This window comes from Carcharhinus amblyrhynchos, chromosome 8 (genome assembly GCF_965287045.1).
Source record: "Carcharhinus amblyrhynchos chromosome 8, sCarAmb.v2.hapA, whole genome shotgun sequence".
In the NCBI taxonomy this organism is placed as follows: Eukaryota; Metazoa; Chordata; class Chondrichthyes; order Carcharhiniformes; family Carcharhinidae; genus Carcharhinus; species Carcharhinus amblyrhynchos.
This window is the reverse complement of record NC_137331.1, coordinates 65615973-65627943: the sequence shown is the minus strand read 5'-3', so window position 1 is coordinate 65627943 and position 11971 is coordinate 65615973.

The window sequence follows — 11971 nt, the reverse complement described above, 5'->3', positions numbered from 1 at the left end:
CAAAACAAAGAATCCATTCACATTTCATCCATTGCTGAAAGAAACTTTAAAAAGGCTAAAATATAAAATTTTTAAACCGTCATTTACTCCAACAAAATAAAGATGGGAAGCCGCTTGTCAGGAAAGTCTAAGAACATCTCATAAAACCATGTAATGAATGTCACCATAAATTGGTGGCCCAAATTTTAAATGGGTGGAAATTGTGAAATGGAATTCCCTAAATACAAGTAAAATCCTATTTAATGAAAATGGAATTTGACTCAACCGATCACCTTAAATCATTGGCCCTGAAATAATACACAAATGACAATTTTATTTATTAGTCACAAGTAAGGCTTGCAGTAACACTGTGATGAAGTCACTGTGAAACTCCGCTAGTCACCACAGTCTAGTGCCTGTTTGGGCCAATGCACCTAACTAACACATCTTTCACACTGTTGGAAGAAACCAGAGCACCCAGAGGGAACTCACGCCGACACGGGAAAACATGCAAACTCCACACAGACAGTGGCCCAAACAGGAATCAAACCCAAGTCCTTGGCACTGTGAAGCAGCAGCAGTGCTAGTCACCGTGCTACCGTGATAATGTTTCAGATGAAGCAGTTTTGGGTGAATGCATTTGTTGATAGTTTCCTCACTCGCTCCAGGGGGAGGACATTCCTGGTGCTCGTTATCTTCTGCGGCAAAGCTGAGATTAGCACCAAAAATTTCCATCCTCATTCGTAACTGGTATTCTCTGGTGCTGCTGAAAATGAGTGGAGTTTTGGCTAGAACGCCAAATTCTCCAAACTTACTTGCAGCGGGGTGGGCATGGACAAAATTGGAGAATCCCATCCTAGCAATCACAGTGGAGATTCAAATCGACTAACACACAAAACCACTATACCAGTCAATTTTTATCTTAACTGCCTGGCCTGGCAACTTCTAAAGCCGAACCGGTAACAAATGTAAGTTTTTTTTTAAATGTGTCCATTGCAGAAGTTTCCTACAAAAAAAATCAAGTAAAATGTATCATATATAACAGGGAGAGGGGAATGTTCAATTTTATCAGTGGATTATGGTAACAATCAGATTTCAGGTGTGTTTCACTGATCTATTGTTGACTAATGAACAAATTATCATTCACCTCCCCCTTAAATTGAATAAAGGTGCCAGATAGCTCATTACCTGGAAGTACCTATAAATATACCCTGTCTCACATTTGAGAGAAATTTAAAATTAAGATATGAGTAGTTGAATGAAGTAGGGGACAATAAGGTAGGCTTTTGATATCCTCCCTCCTATTACTAGACAAGACTAAATAAGTAAGTTTATATGTATGACACCTATTTGAAGTGAAGGTTAATGAACACCCCAGCTCTAACTACAAGTCTGTAAAAGTAAATCACAATAACTGTTAATTCCTTTTTGGAATGACATAGGAAAATCATTAAAGAAATCAGTAAGTTTGCATGTAAAAGCTGTTTTAGCAAATGCTGTTTTGAAATCTAGCAGCTGAGGGTGTTGTGTTTGTGCATGTACCATCATAGATACCTAGCAATTTACCTATGCTCACTATTATTGGGCTATTTTATTATTGTATTGGAACACAGTAACAGAAGTAGTCAATTTAGGCCCTTGAGCCTGTTTGTTGCCATTCAGTGAGATTTTATGAATGTGCATACTAACTCCATATGTTCACTCTGCTCTATATTCCTTAATGTCTTTGATTAACAAATATCTATCAATTTCAGATTTTAAGTTAACAATTTTTGATTAATTAACAATCAGATGAGTTCCAAATTCCTACCAGCTTTTTGCATATAGAAATGTTTTCTAACTTGACTATTAAGCAGGAAATTGCGAGGCATCTTGAAGGGAATTGCTTGATAGGGCGGACGCAACACGGTTTCATTAAAGGGAAGTCGTGTCTGACAAATTTACTGGAGTTCTATGAGGATGTGTCTAGGGCAGTGGATAGAGGAGAGCCGGTGGATGTGGTCTTTCTGGATTTTCAGAAGGCGTTTGACAAGGTACCTCACAAGAGGTTATTGCAAAAGGTCAGGGGACATGGAGTTGGGGGTAGGGTGTTAGCGTGGATAGAGGATTGGTTGTCAAATAGGAGGCAGAGAGTGGGGGTCAATGGGTGCTATTCGGATTGGCGGATGGTGACTAGTGGGGTGCCCCAGGGGTCGGTGCTGGGGCCTCAGCTATTTACCATTTATATAGATGATCTGGAGGAGGGAACCGAGTGCAGGGTGTCGAAATTTGCTGATGACACCAAGATTGGGGGAACGGCAAATTGTGCGGAGGGTGTGGAGAGTCTGCAGAAGGATCTAGATAGGCTGGGCGAATGGGCCAGGAAATGGCAAATGGAATTTAATGTTGGCAAGTGTGAGGTGGTCCACTTTGGTAGGAAGAATGGTAGGAAGGACTATTACTTACGTGGCGAAAAACTGCAGCAGGCGACGGTGCAGAGGGACCTCGGGGTCCTTGTGCATGAGTCGCAAAAACCCAGCTTGCAGGTGCAGCAGGTGGTCAGGAAGGCAAATGGGATGCTGGCCTTCATAGCGAGGGGGATTGAATATAAAAGTAGGGAGGTCTTGCTGCAGCTGTATAGGGCATTGGTGAGGCCGCAGCTGGAGTACTGTGTGCAGTTTTGGGCGCCGCACCTGCGCAAGGATATTTTGGCCCTGGAGGGAGTGCAGAGGAGGTTTACTAGGCTGATACCGGAGTTGAGGGGATTGAGCTATGAGGAGAGGCTGAATAAACTAGGCTTGTACTCGTTAGAGTTTAGAAGAATGAGGGGAGATCTCATTGAGACGTATAAGATGATGAATGGGATGGATAGGATAGAGGTGGAGAGACTCTTCCCGCTCAAAAAAGACAGTAGGACTAGGGGGCACAGCCTCAAGATAAAGGGGAGGCGGTTTAGAACGGAGTTGAGGAGGAACTTCTTCACTCAAAGGGTGGTGAATCTCTGGAATTCTCTGCCCGTTGAAGTGGTGGAGGCTGCCTCGCTAAATATTTTTAAGAAGCGGGTTGATGGGTTTTTGATAAGAGAAGGGATTAAGGGTTATGGGGAGAGGGCGGGAAAGTGGAACTGAGCCACGACAGATCAGCCATGATCTTATTGAATGGCGGGGCAGGCTCGAAGGGCTAGATGGCCTACTCCTGCTCCTATTTCTTATGTTCTTATGTTCTTATGTTCTTATGTTCTTCAAAGGGTTCTCTGCTTTTAGGCAACTGTTTGCTATTTCTAGATTCCCTAATCAGTACAGGTGATTTTGCTCTCCTTGTACTATTGTTCCCTTTTTAGTATCTTGAAAACTTCTTAACCATCTAAATTTCAGCAAATACAACTCTGGTTTGTGTAATCTCACATAACTTAATCCTTGTAGTTAGAATGTATGGCAAGACTCTACATACAAATGTATGCAGTGTAAGGAACAAATTAAATGAGCTGCAGATTAAAACTAAAATTGGAGATTATGATGTAGTAGGCATTACTGAGACATGGTTACAGGATGATTGAAACTGGGAATTAACTATATCGGGTTATAAGGCTTACAGGACAGATATCAAAAATGGCAAAGGGAATGGAGTAGCCTCACTGATACGAAACAAAATCACTTCAAGGGTGAGGGAGGACTTGTGGGGAATGGAGTCTATATGGGTGGAACTGAGGAAAAGTAAATTACCTAAAACTGTAATGGGTGTTGTGTACAGAGGAAAAATTACTAAAATGGTTGGGAAATTGGTTGAGTGGCAGGCAACAGTTAGTAGGGATAATGGATAGGTACTCACATTGGCAGGATGTGACTAATGGGGTGGGATTTTATGGCCCTGCTTGTCCCAAAACCGTAAAATTCCGCCTGAGATCAACAGATCTTTCCATGGTCTACCCCTTGCCTGTTCTGATTCTGTGGCAGGTGGGATGGTAAAATTCTGGTCTGAGTGTCCCACAATGATCTGTGTTGGGGCCTCAACTGTTTACACTATAACTGACTTGGATAATAGCACAGAAACTCAAATATCTAAATTTGCTGATGAGACAAAGTTAGGCAGTATTGTAGATGGTGTAGATTACAAAGGGTAATTGATAGACTAGATGAATGGGCAAAACTGTAGCAGATAGATTTTAATGCAAGCAAGTGTGAGGTTTTTCATTTGAAACTTAAAAAGGATAGATCAGAGTACTTGCTAGATGGTATGAAGTTAAATATAGTAGATATCTGAAGATACTTGGGGGTTCAGGTGCATAGATCTTTGAAATGCCATGTTCAGGTACAGAAAATGATCAAGAAGGCTAATGGAATGCTGGCCTTTACATTTTGAGGACTGAAATATAGGGATAGAGGTTATGCTGCAGTTACACAAAACCCTGGTTAGACTCTTCTTGGAGTACTGTGAGCAAATCTGAGTACCACACCTTAGGAAGGATATATTGGTGATCTGTTTCAAGTTTTCAAAATAGTAACAGAAAAGACATGGTAGATAAAGATCAACTATTTCCACTACTTGGAGATTCTAGAACTAGAGGGCATAGCCTAAACATTAAGGCCAAGCAGTTCAGGAGAGCTGTGAGGAAGCACCTCTACACACAAAAGGTGGTAGAGGTTTGGAACTCTCTCCCACAAATGGCAGATAATGTTAGATCAGATGTGATCTTTAAGCCTGAGATGGATAAATTTTTGTTAAGCAAAGGTATTAAGGGATATCGGACTAAGGCACATTTTATGGAGTAAAGCCACAAATCAGCATGTTTTCATTAAATGGTGGAACAGGCTGAAGGGCCTACTCCTGTTCCTATGTCCTAGCCCTGGTATCATTCTGGTGAGTCTCTCTACAAGGCCTATATATCCTTCTTTAGATGTGATTCAATTAGTCCGGTTTTGTTTGTAGAGAGATTCTTCCCACTTATCTTGTACATTATGTTGTTTTTCATGGATTTTTGGAAGTGGTGACTTGGGGGTTGATTCTAAACTGAGTGGGAAACTACAAGTGTCTTTCTGTCATATCAGTGGCATCATGCGGCCACAGCAATTTTACTCCACCAGCAATACCAAGCTGCCTGTTATGTCTTGTGGTTCTCAACAATTGGACATAAATTACACTTTTAGACACATGCTGTCAAAGAACAAAGAACAACCCAGCACGGGAAACAGGCCCTTCGGCCCAACAAGCCCGCGCCACCTCATCACCCTACACCTATTCTACCCTGCGTATCTACAAATAGAACCCCTGACTTAGCCAGATTCAGGGGAGAATAGTGTCAATTTGGTAAAACCAATCAGCCTAAGAGCACATCTTTGGGGTGTGGGAGGAAACCGGAGCGCCCGGAGGAAACCCACGCATCCACAGGGAGAATGTGCAAACTCCCACAGACACAGGCCCAAATCCATGTATCTGCACAGCTAGCAGTGCTAGTCACCGAGCTGTTGCGGCGCCCGTCTACCAGTCCAGGATCAAGCACGCACACCGACACGAAGTACTAGGCCACTCCCAGAACCTCCAAGAGCAGCCCACGCACGACCCACCGTGTGCATGCCCCTCGTTTGACAACGAGGTGGACCTCCACCTGCGGAATAAAAAGACAAAAACGTTAATCACAAGCCTGCCTTTCCGGTGTCTCCCGAGGTTCTAACCCTTATTTAATAACCCCTACCATAACCCTCCATCCTCGTTTCACTCATGTGCCTATCTAACTGAACCTTAAACGAGTCCAACGTTCCCGCCTCCACCACCCTACTCGGTAGTGCGTTCCATACCCCCACAACTCTCTGCGTAAAGAACCTTCCTCTCATATCCAAATTATACCTCTCCCCCCTCACCCTTAAATCATGTCCTCTTGTATTTGTAACCAATCTAGGGAGCAGTCTCTCACTATTGACTCTGTCTATTCCCATCAGTATCTTATATACCTCTATCATGTCCCCCCTCAATCTCCGTCTTTCCAAGGAGAACAGTCCCAGTTTCTCCAACCTTTCCTCGTAACCCAGCCCCTCCATGCCAGGCAACATCCTGGTAAACTTCCTCTGCACCCTTTCCAGAGACTCCACGTCCTTCCGGTAGTAAGGTGACCAGAACTGGACGCAGTACTCCAAATGCTGTCTAACCAATGTTCTATACAACTGAAGCATTAGACGGCAGCTTTTAAACTCTATACCCCTTCCTATAAAGGCTAGCATTCCATAAGCCTTCCTGACAACATTCTCCACTTGTGTCGCAACCTTCATGGATTTGTGAACCTGCACTCCCAGGTCCCTCTGTGTTTCTATACTCCTAATTTGTCTACCTTTAATCACATAGCTCCTCTCTACATTATTCCTTCCAAAATGCATCACCTCGCATTTGTCAGGATTAAATTCCATCTGCCACCTATCTGCCCAATGCACCAACCTATCTATATCCTGTTGTATCACCTCACAATCCACTTCGGTACCCGCCAACCCTGCCATCTTGGTGTCATCAGCAAACTTGCTGATCACACCACCTACGCTCTCTTCCAAGTCATTTATGCAGACTACAAAGAGGAGAGGCCCCAGTACTGAGCCCTGCGGCACACCACTGGTCACTGGCCTCCAGCCGGACAAAGTCCCCTCCACAACTCCTATTACTCAGCCAGTTCTCAATCCACCTAACTACCTGACCTCGTATCCCATGCGCCTTAACCTTTTCTACCAGCCTACCATGAGGGACTTTGTCAAACGCCTTACTGAAATCCATATAGATGACGACATCAACGGCTCTCCCATCGTCAACCGTTTTTGTCACCTCCTCAAAGAATTCCACCAGATTCGTAAGGCAAGACCTCCCTCTAACAAAGCCATGTTGCGTATCCCCAATCAGACCGCAACGCTCCAAATGCTCATACATCCTACCCCTAAGTACTTTTTCCATTAATTTCCCTACCACCGATGTCAAACTCACCAGCCTATAATTTCCAGGGTTATCCCTGCTACCTTTTTTAAACAGCGGTACCACATTTGCTACCCTCCAGTCTTCTGGGACCTCACCTGTGTCCAAAGAAGAGACAAAGATTTGCGCCAGAGGCCCAGCAATTTCATCTTTCACCTCCCTAAGCAGCCTGGGATAAATACCATCAGGCCCCGGAGCTTTATCCATCCTTACGCTACCTAAAAGCCCTAGCACTTCCTCCCTCGTAATAGATATTTCCTGCAGCTGATCCTCAGCTCCCTCTAACAGACTGCACAATTCCGAACCCCTCTCCTTCGTGAATACCGACGCAAAGTATTCATTCAGGAGCTCCCACATTCCCTCTGACTCAATACATATCTCCCCACTTTTGTCCCTAAGAGGACCAATTTTCCCTCTAACTACTCTCTTGCTCCTAATATAGGAATAAAATGCCTTCGGATTTTCCTTAATCCTACCAGCCAAAGCCATTTCATGCCCTCTCTTCGCCCTTCTAATTCCCCTTTTTAGCTCCCTCCTACTCTCTCTATATTCCTCCAGCGCACTCTCCGTATGTTTCGACCTAACATACGCCTCCCTCTTCTTCCTGACCAAGTCTTCAATACCCCCTGTAATCCACGGCTCTCTAATCCTACCTTTCCCATCCTTCCGCTTAACCGGAACATACCTCCCCTGCAACCATTTCATTTTGCCCTTAAAAGCCTCCCACTTGCCAACCGTGGACTTGCCAGCTAACAGTCCCTCCCAATCAGTGTCCTGCAGCTCCCTCCTAATCCTGCTATAGCTCGCCTTTCCCCAGTTCAGCACACTCCCGTTCGGCCGGCACTCGTCCCTTTCCATTTTTATTCTAAAGTAGATGGACTTGTGGTCACTATTAGCCACATGTTCGCCTACCTCTACCTCAACCACCTGCCCCGGCTCATTACCCAACACTAAATCCAGTATAGCCCCTCCTCTAGTCGGACTAGTTACATACTGCTCTAGAGACCCTTCCAAAACACATTTCACAAACTCCTTTCCCTCCGTACCCCCAGATCTAGGCCCCCTCCAATTCACTCCAGGAAGATTAAAGTCACCCACTACAACCACCCTATTCTTCCTGCACCTATCCAAAATGCCCCTGCAAATGCCTTCCTCCACTGACCTCGGGCTGTTGGGTGGCCTATAGTACACCCCTAGCAACGTAATCTCTCCCTTTTTATTCCTCAACTCCACCCACAGTGACTGTCATCAGATATATTTCTCAGATCTTGCAATGTGCTGCAAAAGATGCATTGGTTGTTTGGTACATATGTGGCACAATGGCTCAATGCCAAGGAACTGGGTTCAATTATGGCCTTGGGTGACTGTGTGGTGTTTATACTTTCTCATTGTGTCTGCGTGAGTTTCTTCCAGGTGCTCTGGTTTCCTCTCACAATCCAAAGATGCACAGGTTAGATGTATTAGCCACTCTAAAATTGCCTTAGTGTTCCAAAATATGTGGGTTGGATGGATTAGCATTGGGAAATGTATAGCTTTATGGGGAAGTCAAGAGGGCCTGGGTAAGGTGCTCTGTCAGTCAGTATGGACTTGAGGGGCTGAATGGCCTCCTCCTGTACTGTAGGGACTTTATGATTCCATTGTAGTGCTGTTGTGATTGATGAGGCATCCTGGATACTTGCAGATGCATGTATACTTCTTCCTTCCCCCCCCCCCCCCCCCCAACTTGTAGTTCTTGAATCTTACAACTTCCAGATAAAAGGGAACTTTGTCAGTAACAGCCTGAAACAATGAGATGTCATTCTTAATTATATGTGAATAAATTGACTCCCATTGTATGCCGTGGTTGGGTGGTTTTTTAATTAGCTATCGTTTCCTTGTTTCTCTGCGCATTCCTCTATTTCTAGCATACACCATTTGTCAATGTTTTTGAAGATGTCTATTCGATATATAGCTGATCTGATGCTGAATTTGCACTTCTCCATTCCTATATGACATTCTTCTGATGTTGCATCTTCTGGAGACATTCCCTTTGTATCCTTTTGTGTATGATTCTGGATCCAGCAAGCGGAACACTTTCTTTGAATGAGATGTCATCTCTGATAAAGCTCCATTGTTGGCTATATTTTATCGAGTCATCCATTGAACACTTGCTGCTGAGAGAGCATCTGTAACACTTTGCTTTACGGGTCTCATCTCCAATGAGACCAGTTTAGTGGCATTGCATTCACTAGGTCTAGATTTTATATCTTGTGTGGCAACAAATGATATGAGCTATCTGCTAATACCATTTCCCTTCCTGGCTTATTTCTCAGAAAGAAATTGTAAAGTTTCAGAGCCTCAAGAGTAAGCTCCACTGTTTGCTGGTGCTTTACACAGACTTTTCTTGTGAATCTATTTTAATGGGTGATGACCACTCTCTGCTATGAACTGCCTTCTATAGAGATATGTATAGAATTTTGCATATCCATATAAGACTGCCAAAAGCTCTTTTACCATGTTTTCATAGCTGGTATCTGATGTTAGAGTTTTGGATGTGAATGCTATCAGTTTCCTAACTAATACCAGGGCTGCCCCCCCCCCCCCGTCTTTTTGTAGAAGCAGCTACTTGCAGAGGGACAAGTTTCTTTCTGTTATAGTATGACTGGTCTTGTTTCCTTGCTGGGCTTGTCTCCTTGCATACTACTTTGGGTTTGTTGAAACTCTTCTCATTTTGACTCTGACCGTTGGCACTCATTATTTTCTTTCGTGGGTTTTGTAGGTTTGCTGTGTGTTCTGACATGAAGTATGTTGTGTACTGGAACAGACCAAGGAATTTTTTCAATTCTTTCTTGTCTCTTGGAGCTTCCATCTCTGGGATGGCTGTGACTGTTTCAGGACTTCCCTTGACTTTGTCAGCTGTATACCCAATTCTAAAGAAATGGCATTTTGTCACATAAGAACATAAGAAATAGGAGCAGGAGTAGGCCATCTAGCACTTCGAGCCTGCCCCGCCATTCAATAAGATTGTGGCTGATCTGAAGTGGATCAGCTCCACTTTCCTGCTTTCTCCCCATAACCCTTAATTCCCCTATCAGAAACCTATCTGCCTGTGACTTAAATATATTCAGCAGAGAATTCCAGAGATTCACCACCTTTTGAGTGAAGAAGTTCCTCCTCAACTCCAATCTAAACTGCCCCCCCCCCCCACCTTTTCTTGAGGCTGTGCCCTCTAGTCCTGCTATCCTTTCTAAGCAGGAAGAATCTCTCCAGCTCTATCCTATCTATCCCCTATGATCTTATACATCTCTAAGATCCCCTGTCAGCCTTCTAAACTCCAACGAGTACAGACCAGTCTATTCAGTCTCTCTTCATAGGCTAGCCCCCTCATCTCCGGTATCAGCCTAGTGAACCTCCTCTGCACTCCCTCCAAGGCCAATATATCCTTCCACAAGTGCGGCGACCAAAACTGCACACAGTACTCCAGCTGCGGCCTCACCAGTTGCAGCAAGACCTCCTGCTTTTATATTCTATCCCCCTCGCTATGAAGGCCAACATTCCATTCGCTGCCTTGATCACCTGCTGCATCTGCAGACTGGGTTTTTGCGATTCGTGCACAAGGACCCCCAGGTCCCTCTGCACCGTAGCATGCTGCAGCTTTTTGCCTTTTAAATAATAATCCCTCCTACTATTATTTCTACCAAAGTGGATAACCTCGTACTTGCTAACATTATACCCCAACTGCCAGGTCCTCGCCCACTCGCTCAGCCTATCCAGATCTCTCTGCAGACTTTCCACATCCTCCACGCAATTTGCTTTTCCACTCATCTTCGTGTCATCAGCAAATGTTGTCACCCTACACTCAGCCCCCTCCTCCAGATCATCTTTGTAAATGGTAAACAGTTGAGGCCCCAGCACCGATCCCTGTGGCACTCCACTGTTCACCAACTGCCAACCAGAATAGCACCCATTGATTCCAACTCTTTGCTTCCTATTAGACAGCCAATCCTCTACCCACGCTAACACCTTGCCCCCAACTCCATGTACCCTAACCTTCTGCAGCAACCTTTTGTGAGGCACCTTATCAAACACCTTTTGGAAATCTAAAAACACCACATCCACTGGTTCCCCTCTGTCTACCGCACGAGTCACATCCTCATAGAAATCCAATAAATTCGTTAAACACGACTTCCCCTTAACGAATCCGTGCTGCGTCTGCTTGATCAAACCATTCTTTTCTAGGTGCCTCGCTATTTCTTCTTTGACAGATTCTAGCATTTTTCGAACTACAGACGTTTAACTAACCGGCCTATAATTCCCTGCCTTTTGTCTGCTACCTTTTTTAAACTACGGCATAACATTAGCTGTTTTCCAATCTTCCGGCACTTCCCCGGAATCCGGCGAATTTTGATAAATAATTACTAAGGCATCCGCTATCACCTCTGCCATTTCTTTCAGAACCCTGGGATGCATTGCATCCAGTCCTGGGGACTTATCTACCTTCAGTCCTGTTAGTCTATTGAGCACTACCTCTCTAGTGACAGTTATCGCATTAAGGCCCTCATCTCCTACCATCCTTCTATCTTTAATATCACCTGCACAATGATTTTGTCTGTGTTTTAGCTTGATCCCAGCTTTCCTGATTCTCTCCATAATTTCACGTAGATGGGGGTCATGGTTTTGATCTGAATATCATTGGCTATGCTGACTGCTCCTTTGCATCCCTTGTATATCTTCTCTACCTTCTGCTGGCACACTTCCTGGCTCATTTTAAGGCCAAAAGGGAGTCACAGGAATTTGTACTATCTAAAGAGTGTGTTGAATGTTGCCAACAGTGAAGCTTCCTCAGCAAGCTCATTGCTAGAAACTTTTATCCCTGTCAGTGCTGATGTGATCTCTTTCAGTGTTGGAATAGGGTGTGATTCCTCTTTTACTGATCAAGATTTTTGGAATCCAGGCAAATTTGGAGCTGTTTGTCTTCTCTCACAGCAATGGAGTTTTCCTGGAAGCTTAGTGACTCTGGCAATTTTTTTGTTTTCTTCCATTTCATGGGCTCTCTTTCTAAGCATTTCTTTTAGCTCTATTGTATTTCATA